Raw genomic sequence first — 12,469 nt, 5'->3', positions numbered from 1 at the left:
TCAGGATAGGTTGTAGATCCTTGACAATGCGTTGGAGGGGTTTTAGTTGGGGGCTGAAGGTGATGTATAGTGGCGTTCTGTTATTTTCTTTGTTGGGCCTATCCTGTAGTAGGTGACTTCTGGGTACTCTTCTGGCTCCGTCAATCTGTTTCTTCACTTCCGCAGGTGGGTATTGTAGTTGTAAGAATGCTTGATAGAGATTTTGTAGGTGTTTGTCTCTGTCTGAGGGGTTGGAGCAAATGCGGTTATATCGTAGAGCTTGGCTGTAGACAATGGATCGTGTGGTGTGGTCAGGGTGAAAGCTGGAGGCATGTAGGTAGGAATAGCGGTCAGTAGGTTTCCGGTATAGGGTGGTGTTTATGTGACCATCGTTTATTAGCATTGTAGTGTCCAGGAAGTGGATCTCTTGTGTGGACTGGACCAGGCTGAGGTTGATGATGGGATGGAAATTGTTGAAAACATGGTGGAATTCCTCAAGGGCTTCTTTTCCATGGGTCCAGATGATGAAGATGTCATCAGTGTAGCGCAAGTAGAGTAGGGGCATTAGGGGATGAGAGCTGAGGAAGCGTTGTTCTAAGTCAGCCATAAAAATGTTGGCATACTGTGGGGCCATGCGGATACCCATAGCAGTGCTGCTGATTTGAGGGTATACACTGTCCCCAAATCTGAAATAGTTATGGGTGAGGACAAAGTCACAAAGTTCCGCCACCAGGTTTGCCGTGACATTATCGGGGATACTGTTCCTGATGGCGTGTAGTCCATCTTTGTGTGGAATGTTGGTGTAGAGGGCTTCTACATCCATAGTGGCTAGGATGGTGTTTTCAGGAAGATCACCAATGGATTGTAGTTTCCTCAGGAAGTCAGTGGTGTCTCGAAGGTAGCTGGGAGTGCTGGGAGTGTAGGGCCTGAGGAGGGAGTCTACATAGCCAGACAATCCTGCTGTCAGGGTGCCAATGCCTGAGATGATGGGACGTCCAGGATTTCCAGGTTTATGGATCTTGGGTAGCAGATAGAATACCCCTGGTCGGGGTTCCAGGGGTGTGTGTGTGTGCGGATTTGTTCTTGTGCTTTTTCAGGGAGTTTCTTGAGCAAATGCTGTAGTTTCTTTTGGTAACCCTCAGTGGGATCAGAGGGTAATGGCTTGTAGAAAGAGGTGTTGAAGAGCTGCCTAGCAGCCTCTTGTTCATATTCTGACCTATTCATGATGACGACAGCACCTCCTTTGTCAGCCTTTTTGATTATGATGTCAGAGTTGTTTCTGAGGCTGTGGATGGCATTGTGTTCTGCACGGCTGAGGTTATGGGGCAAGTGATGCTGCTTTTTCACAATTTCAGCCCGTGCACATCGGTGGAAGCACCAGTCTGTTGTTTCGACCTTCAGGAGGAGTCCATCCAGAATCCTCTGTTTGTAGTCTTGGTAGCAAGGTCTCTGTGGGTTAGTATGTTGTTCAGAGGTGTGTTGGAAATATTCCTTGAGTTGGAGACATAGAAAATAGGATTCTAGGTCACCACAGAACTGTATCATGTTCATGGGAGTGGAGGGGCAGAAGGAGAGGCCCCGAGATAGCCCAACAGAAGAATCTGTCCTAAGAGTATAGCTGGATAGATTAACAATATTGGTGGGTGGGTTAAGGGAACCACTGTTGTGGCCCCTTGTGGCATGTAGTAGTTTAGATAGTTTAGTCTCTGTAAACCATAGAAGATCAACAGATATATAAATACAGAGCAGTAGCAAAGTGAAGTATTTGGCACTTTTTAACTTGGCATTCCATCCAAATTTTTAATAGGAAATATTACAGTATATTTTCTAATTGAATCTAAGCCTGCCTTTAAACAGTGAATTTACATTCAAACTGTATGAAAATAAAAGCTGCAGTGTTTTTATTTACCTTTATTTGACTTGTCTTAGAGGCCCTGATTTTGCAAGTCACTGCATTATTTCAATGAGACCTCATGCAGCCCCAGTAAACTGGGAAGATGAGGTCTAAAATCATAAGGCCTACTCCAATAACCCTTTCGCACACTTGTAAGTCACATTAATTGATTTAAATGGGATATCTCATTTGAGCGAGGGCTATCCGTATGAGTAAAGATAGCTGAGTTGAATCTATAGGGCTGTGAGCCCAACACCATTTCCACTGAACTAGTGGCTAAACTCCCAATGATTACAGGTGGAATAGGATAAGGACACAAGTAACTGCAAAGGCAATACTCAAAGTGAAAGCCTAATGGCATGTCATGAAGTATATAGTTTCTCAGGCTGTCATCTCAGAAGTATATCCATTAGGCACATTTTTCTATAAAGGCATTAGCTCACACACTCTCCCTTTAAATGAAAGGCAGTTAGTTATCTGGCACATGAAATTTACCTAGCATATGAATAGGCTGATTTTTTCCTAGGGTTTCTTTAAACAAATATCCCTAAGTTACTGCCCCACACAGAACTTTAATTTATCATCCATCACAGAGATCACAATTATGTAGCCTACAGTGTTTTTCAGTTCAGCAATTGCTATAAAGGCAACTGAATCACATGCTTGCATCCTCTCCCTCATACTGTCCATGGAATGAAATGTCCCAGCTGGACTGTTCAAACTTATTCAGAGTTTTCGTGTGCTACATAAACCCTCATAAATCTCCATGCTCCTGCGTTGTGACCTTCTGACATGACCAACAGACAGGAAGATGCAGGAGTGTGAAAGAGAGTGCCCCTTAGCAGGTGATTGATAACTATGAAGCTATAATTTAAAGAAGTGAAAATGACATGTCAAAATGTAGCACTTATATTATATACACTTCTTTCTTCTTAGTACACCACAATGGTGCACATACAGGGCTGGATACACCACATTAAGTTCCCTTTAGGCTGATCTGGCAATGTAATGGGACCTTGAAGTGGATATAAATATAAAAAGAAAAGTGTGGGTAATATTGAAGTATTGTTATCCAATTACAAAGGCAAAATTGGAATGGTTTTAATGCTGTACATTGTCAATATGATGCTTTTTTGACATGGTATTTGAAATGCAATTTATACCCACTTGAAGGCCACTTCACCTGTCAGAGTGATAGAATGGCCTTAGTGTAAATGAGGATCAGCTCCATAGGCACCAACTTCCTCAGCTTGATCCCTGCTCCCACTTCACCCTTCCCCCAAACCCCCACCCCAGCCTTGCCTCTTCTCCCCCAGCTTTGCCCCACCTCTTCCCACCCCCGCTCCTCCTCCTCCTCCTTCCAGTGCCTTCTGCAGGCTGCTGAACAGCTGATCACGGTGGGTGGGAGGTGCTGGGAGGGAAGGGGAGGAGCTGATCAGCAGGGCCACTGACGGGAGGTGATGGGGCTGGAAGGAGAGGCACTGATCTGCAGGGCTACCATTGGGTGCTGAGCACACCCTATTTTTTGCCCCGTGGGTGCTCCAGCTCCGGAGTACCCACAGCGTCGGCACCTATGACCTCCAGTTTTTATAAAGTTGAAGACTGTGGTACAGAGATAAGTAATCATATGCCTTTTACATGGTGTATTACTTTTATCCATTTAGAAACCTGCCTTCCCAACAACTCTCTGTGCCCTCTTATCTTTTATCTGTTCCCCTTTCCCATCTTCTTATTGTAAGTTCCTTTTAAGAATTTTGGGGATAATACTAATCCCCTTGGAATGAGGAATGAAAGTATTTTTTTGAGCCACAGATACATTTGTAAAAAACTTTCTTATTTATGAAATAAAATTAAATAATTGGCCAAATTGTTCTCATTTACCTCTATGCAACCTCACTGGAGGGGGGGGGGGGTTAGATATTTTTTTTAAATATCATGTACCAAATACTGATACTAATATTTTTTTAAATTATGTTATGAGGGAGTCTTAGAAAAATTGGCTAGTCTAACCTCAGGTTGTCACAGAACTCCTATTTTTTTCATATTATGCTTTGGCTTTATTCCACTGGAATTGTATTAGACCAGAAAATGTTCTGATATCTTCTAAAAGCAATATTGAAGAGGGAAAGACAGTCTGTACATTCTGCTGTAAACCACAGTATTCAGGTGAAATTCAGTATGTGGGTTCAGCTCCTGGGGGTGAAATCCTGGACAGATTGAAAATCAATGGTAATTTTGGCACTGACTTCAGTGTGTCCAGGATTTCACCTGGGAGTTTTGCTACTAGGTCAGAAGGAGTAGGATGAAGTCCATAGTGCTATGGATTCCATACTTCAGCTCTTACAGGAACAATGATTACTTGGCTACCAATGTAAAGCTGAGTCATTCTTAGGGACTAGATCAGTGCTGGTCACCCCTATATCTGGGTGTGCAAAGGTGGTTTTGCCCCTCATTTCACCTTCGTGCCCCAAGCTGCAGCAAGCACAGTCCAGGATCTGGCCATAATTTCTGATAAAGACTGGCTCCATAGTCACTGGAATCTCATCTGTTATTCAAACTACTTGTAGAGCCATAGTAGACAGACTATAATGGTAAGACTGAAGTACAGAGGTTGCTCTTCTTGTACCATTTTTCCATGGGAATTTCCAGCAAAAAAGTATTCTTAAAATTGTCATTTTTGCCTGTGCTTTGAAAGCATAATAGAGATTTCTAAAAATGAGGAAACTATCTCCTTAAGCCAGTAAGAAAATAATGTCGAATATATTTTCAAGACCAACCCACCCTCCCCCAAATCCACCCACATTATGAACCACAAGGTGGCCTGCTAAACCACTGGAATCTAATTTACAAAACTGTGACACACACACACTTATATCATTACCGATGTGTCTGTGTATATGCCCCATGCACATTTATACAGACATCAGTTTTGATATAAAAGCATGAAGCAGTTAACTGAACAAATGTAAATACTCTGTACCAAACAAACAAAATAAAACCCTTATGTTGATGAAAGTCCAACGCATACAATTATAGCTCCACAAAGGACTTAATAAGCCCATATGAGCGAAGACCCTCACTATGAAGAAAATATAAATATGAGGGAAAAGTTTTAAGTCATCCCACGGATGTCAGAGATTTGGCAGCGGCACCAGGCACACTGGGGACAGAGTGGTGACTTTATTCTCCACACCCCTGGGAATATCCTTGACATATTCAGTGGTGCTTAGGGACTCTGGTAGCAGATGAAGGGGCCCATCCAACAAAGTGCTTAAGAGTGTTCTTAGTTTTCAGCAGGTAAATAGTCCCATCAAAGTCACAGGGAATAATCATGACCGTAAAGTTAAGCATGTTGTCAAGTGTTTTGCTAGATTAAGGCCCTTTGTGAGCAATCTTGGCATAGAGGCTGGGGGGTAAGGACTCCACAGTGGCCAGAGCTCTCTCTTACTAGTAGTTCATATGTAAGGTGTCGAACTATTACTTGATCAGTTAAAAGTTTGTTTTCCTCCCCATTTAAAATCCAGGTTACCAGTCTCATAAGGAGAAATGCAATACATGCAATTAAAGTTATATTAGGATAACAGAAAAGTCCAATCACTAAGGCTGGCAGTTTCAACAACTCTCAAACTTTGGTTTTTGTTTTCTGTTCCTTTTCCCCACACCTGCTTATTAACCCATTTGGAATAAAACATAAAAATACCACCTTTACCCCTCTCCAGATCATGGTTAAGAAACATTGTCAGGGCAGGTTTCAGAGTAGCAGCCGTGTTAGTCTGTATCCGTAAAAAGAAAAGGAGTACTTGTGTCACCTTAGAGACTAACAAATTTATTAAAGCATAAGCTTTTGTGAGCTACAGCTCACTGTCAGGGCAGTAAGAAAAGGAGTACTTGTGGCACCTTAGAGACTAACCAATTTATTTGAGCATGAGCTTTCGTGAGCTACAGCTCACTTCATCAGATGTTTACCGTGGAAACTGCAGCAGACTTTATATACACACAGAGAATATGAAACAATACCTCTCTGTGTGTATATAAAGTCTGCTGCAGTTTCCACGGTAAACATCTGATGAAGTGAGCTGTAGCTCACGAAAGCTCATGCTCAAATAAATTGGTTAGTCTCTAAGGTGCCACAAGTACTCCTTTTCTTTTTGCGAATACAGACTAACACGGCTGTTCCTCTGAAACCTGTCAGGGCAGTGTGGATAAGCTCACCTGTCAGTATTCATGTGCCAGTTGCTTACCTTTCTCACTTGAGTATTAATGAGTTACTGTTTGTAAAGTGCTTTGAAGATGAAAAACACTACAGAAGTACTAATACATGTCGTGCCTGTTCGATGGATAAACAGAACACTTTATTTTCTAATGGAGCAACTTTCAGGGGCATTAAATTCACTTTAGAAAAAGAGCCTATTCTACCTTTGTACCATTGTTTGCATATATGCGAGAAAACAAATTTCATAGCTGATTTTTTTGCTAACAGTTCAATACACAAAACATTTCTTATTTGCCCTTGCAGTGTTCTTCTGAGATATCTGTAACTGTGTTAAGTAGGTTAATTCAGTTACTCCAACAAGCTGTAAGCTAAAGTAAAACTATAACCTGCTGAGTAAACATTTTCTTATTGTTTGTACAGATTAATAACACAGAAGTATGTTCAATCTATCTTTGTGTATTGGTAGATTTTATCAGACATGAGTATCGTCCTCCTGGTATCAAAGTATCTCACAATGACATTAGCTCTGACGAAAGCCTCTGTAAAGTCAACAATCTGAGATGGTCATTAATCTCACACTTCAAAAGAAGCAGGACATTAAATAGAAAAATCTCACATCTGGTGTTCTACTTGCTGATTACTGTGGCCTGAAATCAGATAATGGATTGTTCTGAGATCATCTATACATGCTAGACACTGCAGAATGCAACAGTGACAAAATATGAATACTTAATCATTTTACTTAATCATTTAAACCATTTTCAATCAATTGTTTCTTAGGGACTAAGTTCAAAGGAGAAATCACTCTTTTGTCTTGCATCCAATGAAGCAGAATTTGCCCTGACCCGATTTTCAGTTTTTCATACAAAAGTGCATTCTCATGGATTTCACTTTAAAAGTGGGGCTAATGTATGTAGCATAGAAAAGTTTGCTAACTTTTGTCTATTTATGAAACATTAACCGGTGAAGCTCCACAAATGCAGTCTTACCGTTTGGTACTATGTAAAAATTTTCAGCCCATTTACACTGGGTCTCTGAGGTTAATGCCACATGGAAGCTCCAGTGCGTTCAACATGCAGCAGCCCTCCACTTCGATAAGACAAATTGACAAAAGCACAGTGCCCTAGGACGCCACAGTCCTGGTTCTAATCTTTAATTAGATCCCAGCTCTTCCAGAGGCCACCATAAAAATTGCATTTACTGAGAAATCTATGGCTCAGTGATGAGCTCTCAGCAGCTGGGGACAGTGTGTATTCAATGGAAGACACTCCATTGTGAAACTGCCTGACAACAAAGATTAGTGTGCCTGAACCTTGTCATGTAGAGTTTAATATGTGACCTGTCTCTTTGCAAGAGCCTTCTCTTAATAAAGGTGGCTGCAGAATGTTACCCAGAAATATATTTATGAGACAGACAAATATTCCCATTTAAGAAAGTGGGGCAAACAAAGGATGGGTGGAGCAATATGGTGCTCTCACAGAAACTGTCTTTACTTTTTTTTTTTTTTTTTAGTACCATCCACACTCATGGTACTGTATAAATATCAATTAATGGTAAATGTTGTTTTCCTTAACTAGCTATATAATTTCTAGATAGCATGGTGATTTGTATATCAGAAATGGACAGATGATATACTAGCTAGTTCATCAGTGCTAAGGTTTTCACTGTTGGGGTGAAAGGATATGTATCTGAGTAAAAAGATGTCCATAATTAATTTTAGGAGCGTATCATGTTGAGAAAAGTTCTCAGAGGAAATCATGGTGGGAGACTATAGCCTAGATCTTCAAAGGTATTTAAATGCCTAACTCCCATTGAAATCAGTGGGAATTAGGCACCTAAATATTTTTTGGAGATCAGGGCCTCTGTTCTTATATTCCAGGTAGAAAAATAGGGTACATACAAACACAGGAATTGCCATAAGGGATCAGACCCAGGGTTCATCTAGTCCAATATTCTGTGTCCTACCGCAACCAGTACCAAATGCTTTAGAGGAAGTTGCAAAAGGCCAGAAAAGGTAGACATGGGATAATCTCCTCCCACTGAATGTCTCATGCTAATCACTAATAGTTAGAGATTGGCATAAGCATCAGGTGCATGTTCAAAAAAAATAACCATGACTTGCCTGCAGTTATCTGTATTAATCTTGATGGCAATTAACTTAGTGCTTGGTGGGGTAATGCATTCATGCTATGTGGGGTGTGATGTCTAAAGCTCACTAACATGCTGTAGAATAGTTAATTTATGTAGGCCCTGATGGTGCACACTAAAGATTCCCTAGTAGTGTGCTTTAACCTTTAGTGCACAATAGTCTGACCTACTTGACTCAATCAATGCATAATCCGTTAGTGTGCTACAGACATCCCAGCCTGGTAGTGTGCATTACCATGTAGACAAGCCCTTAGTTAAAGGCATCCCCTTGTTTCAGATCCTCTCCAGCTAAATCTGATTTCCTTATATGGTAAGCAGCCATTTCAATGGGTATGAGAAAGTGAGGCAGGCAATACTGCTTCTATGGATCGAGGGGAAAAGATCTTCTTATTTAAAAGAAATGAAAACATAGTTTAAGACATTTATCAAGATCTAAGTGTTATTTTTAACAATAATAGAAGGGGGGGGAAGATGAGGTAAATTACTCTTTTCCCCATAGGCCACCTATTTATTTGCACCTAAAAAGGAACATGAGGGAAAATAGTGCAAATCCCCAAAAATATTTTCTTTGCATTTTGGTCTTGAGATGTATAGCTGTCTACTAGATCTGAGCTTAATCTTTTAAGTATGTTTGTTTATATAACATGCAGAAAGGAGTACAACACAATCTTTACAATAGTCTCTTTCCACTGGGCAGGAGGTTTTCATTTCATGCATCATCATTCACAATTTGCTACAGTGATTCCCTGAAGTAATTTCATAACCTTAAAATGAAAAAAAGAAGAAATATTTGGTGGTGTTGCTTTGGAACTTAGGCACATTGGACACAGATTTCATTTTAATCATTTTACAACAACACAAACCACACTGACTGCAGTTTACATATTCATAGTGAAAGAAGAATGCAGGATATATTTGAGATATTGTAGCCACATTTGGCAATAATTCTGTTTCATGGCTACTGCACAATTTGCAATGAGAGCAAAGTTATCATAGAGACATCTTAAGCACACAATAAATAAAAGCAGGTTTTAGAAAAAAAATTATGTTTAGTCTCAGAAAAAGTGTTGCTGTGTTTGCTATACCTGTTAACAGAGTCCTACAGAACCACACTACTCTACTATAGCTTATGCTGGCCACTCAAAATCCAGCAAGATGCCGTAGATGCCAGAACAAGATCTTGTGAGTCTTATGGGATTTTCTACTAAAGTGATGAGATTTGCAAGATCTTACTCTACTGACCCTGTTACTTCCTGCTGATGAATCCTAAAATCTGAACAGGAAAATAGGCTGAGAAAAAAATATATTGTATGATCTTCTGAAAGGGGAAAGTAAATACATTGGGGGGAAAAATCACACAAAAATAATCCAGTGCTTATGGAAAGCCATGTGTATTTGGTGATGACAGATCTTTCCAATTTCATCTTTAGCTGTCAGGACAGTTTTCTAGGTAAAGGAACCAGGTAGGTACATAGACAGAAAGATACGTCAGAGCTTGTGCTGTAGCTTATATTGCATACTTTGAAGGCAAGACGTGATTAAAAGCCAGAGTGGGGAAGGAGTGAAAAAATGGGAATACCTATGGTGGAAGAGATTATCATTAGTGCTCGTGGATAAAGCCTCTGTCACTTTCTCTCTTTGTCCGTGAAATAGCGGAGTGATTTTTCTAAAGAACCGTGGATGTGGGTTTCTAGCTGACCAACTAATAAGAAGGCACTGACATTGAAACACTTGTGCCAATAGAACTGTACATGTGCTATTTATACACTACAGCTATGCTGTATGCCAGTTTCCTTAGCTATAGTAGGATATGAAAGGAATTATTTAGAATGCAAATGTTCACAGCACTTTCAAGAACAGCTCCCAAGGAAATTATGCTAACTTCAGTTTGGCCATAATGCTTTGTATATTAGCAATGCTTATAGTCACATAAGTGACCTGAAGAAGAACTCTGTGTAAGCATGAAAGCCTGTCTCTCTCACCAACAGAAGTTGGTCCAATCAAAGATATTAACTCACCCACCTTGTTTTCTAACATCCTGGGACCAACATAGCTACAACAGTATATAGACACATAACACATTCTGCATACTTATAGAATCATAGAATATCAGGGTTGGAAGGGACCTCAGGAGGTCATCTAGTCCAACCCCCTGCTCAAAGCAGGACCAATCCCCAACTAAATCATCCCAGCCAGGGCTTTGTCAAGCCTGATCTTAAAAACGTCAACGGAAGGAGATTCCACCACCTCCCTAGGTAACGCATTCCAGTGCTTCGCCACCCTCCTAGTGAAAAGGTTTTTCCTAATATCCAACCTAAACCTCCCCCATTGCAACTTGAGACCATTACTCCTCATTCTGTCATCTATTGCCACTGAGAACAGTCTAGATCCATCCTCTTTGGAACCTCCTTTCAGGTAGTTGAAAGCCGCTATCAAATCCCGCCTCATTCTTCTCTTCTGCAGACTAAACAATCACAGTTCCCTCAGCCTCTCCTCATAAGTCATATGTTCCAGTCACCTAATTGTTTTTGTTGCCCTCCACTGGACGCTTTCCAATTTTTTCACATCCTTCTTTTAGCGTGGGGCCCAAAACTGGACACAGTACTCCAGGTGAGGCCTCACCAATGTCGAATAGAGGGGAAGGATCACGTTCCCTTGATCTGCTGGCAATGCCCCTGCTTATACATCCCAAAATTCCATTGGCCTTCTTGGCAACAAGGGCACACTGTTGACTCATATCCAGCTTCTCGTCCACTGTAACCCCTAGATCCTTTTCTGCAGAACTGCTGCCTAGCCAGTCGGTCCCTAGTCTGTAGCGGTGCATGGGATTCTTCTGTCCTAAGTGCTGGACTCTGCACTTGTCCTTGTTGAACCTCATCAGATTTCTTTTGGCCCAAACCTCGAATTTGTCTAGGTCTCTCTGATCCTATCCCTACCCTCCAGCGTATCTACCTCTCTTCCCAGTTTAGTGTCATCTGCAAACTTGCTGAGGGTGCAATCCATGCCATCCTCCAGATCATTAATGAAGACATTGAACAAAACTGGCCCCAGGACTGACCCTTGGGGCACTCCGCTTGATACCAGCTGCCAACTAGACATGGAGCCATGGATCACTACCCGTTGAGCCCGACAATCTAGCCAGCTTTCTATCCACCTTATAATCCATTCATCCAGTCCATACTTCTTTAACTTGCTGGCTTATCCATGCTCCATTGTAACTCCTACAAACTAATATACTGAAAAATTATTAGCACTATTACAGTATTACCGAAAACAGATATAAAGAAATTTTTAATAATAAAGGAATAGGTTATCATCACTGTTTTTAATTCCTTCTCCTCCACAAAATAAAGACATTCTTCTCATTGCCCTGGTGTGTGAGTGTGTGTGTGTATGTGTATGTGCTACTATGACAGAGGTGTGAATGTTGCAGCTCAAGATGATGTATTTTTCAGCTCTTTTCTTCAGGCAATAAAATACCAAATTTGAGATTTTTTTCCAAGTACTAGTAGTTTGGATTGCACCACAGGGCCCAATGGTATTCAGGTAGTGAATTCAGTGGGTGAATTGGATATTTCAGTTCTAGCACATATCCTTTGCATATCACACACACTTCCAATATAGTGAATTGATTTTTCATTCAATTTTATTGGGTTGACTAAATTTGTTTTGCACACAACTGAACCCAAAAGATAGAAGAAAGATCATAAATATCCTCTAATGTGTAAAATATATGGATCAAGCAAAGAGATACTGACAAGTTGAAAGATGCTTTTACGTATGTGTATACCATTCCAGACAAGTCACGTTTTACGGGGGAATGGTAATAGTTACTTTAACTGTTCCTATTTCGGTTTTGGCACGTTGTCTTGCACACAATCAGTCATTAGCATTTCAGAATGTCTCTATGGGAATACTAAGCAAATTCCCTCATTCGTGCTAATAATGCACTTTAGTGATTATGATCTTTTAAAATTGTAATTGACTAATATATTTGTAGTCTTAAGGCTCGAGCAGTTATTTACCTCTTTCATCATAAGCTCATGTGGGCAAGGAGCAAATTGAACAGTATTGCATGATAGTATGTTAGATCCATCCTTAGGACAAAACTTCCCCCCCCCACACCAAATATTTAGGAATTCTGATAGTTTATGGTCTCATAGGGCTTTTGGAACACACAGGAAAAAAAAAGAGGGGATGTGTGCAAGAATAAAGAATTTTGGGCAGGACAAGCT

Source organism: Caretta caretta, chromosome 7 (genome assembly GCF_965140235.1).
Source record: "Caretta caretta isolate rCarCar2 chromosome 7, rCarCar1.hap1, whole genome shotgun sequence".
In the NCBI taxonomy this organism is placed as follows: domain Eukaryota; kingdom Metazoa; phylum Chordata; order Testudines; family Cheloniidae; genus Caretta; species Caretta caretta.
Note: the sequence above shows the minus strand (reverse complement) of the source record.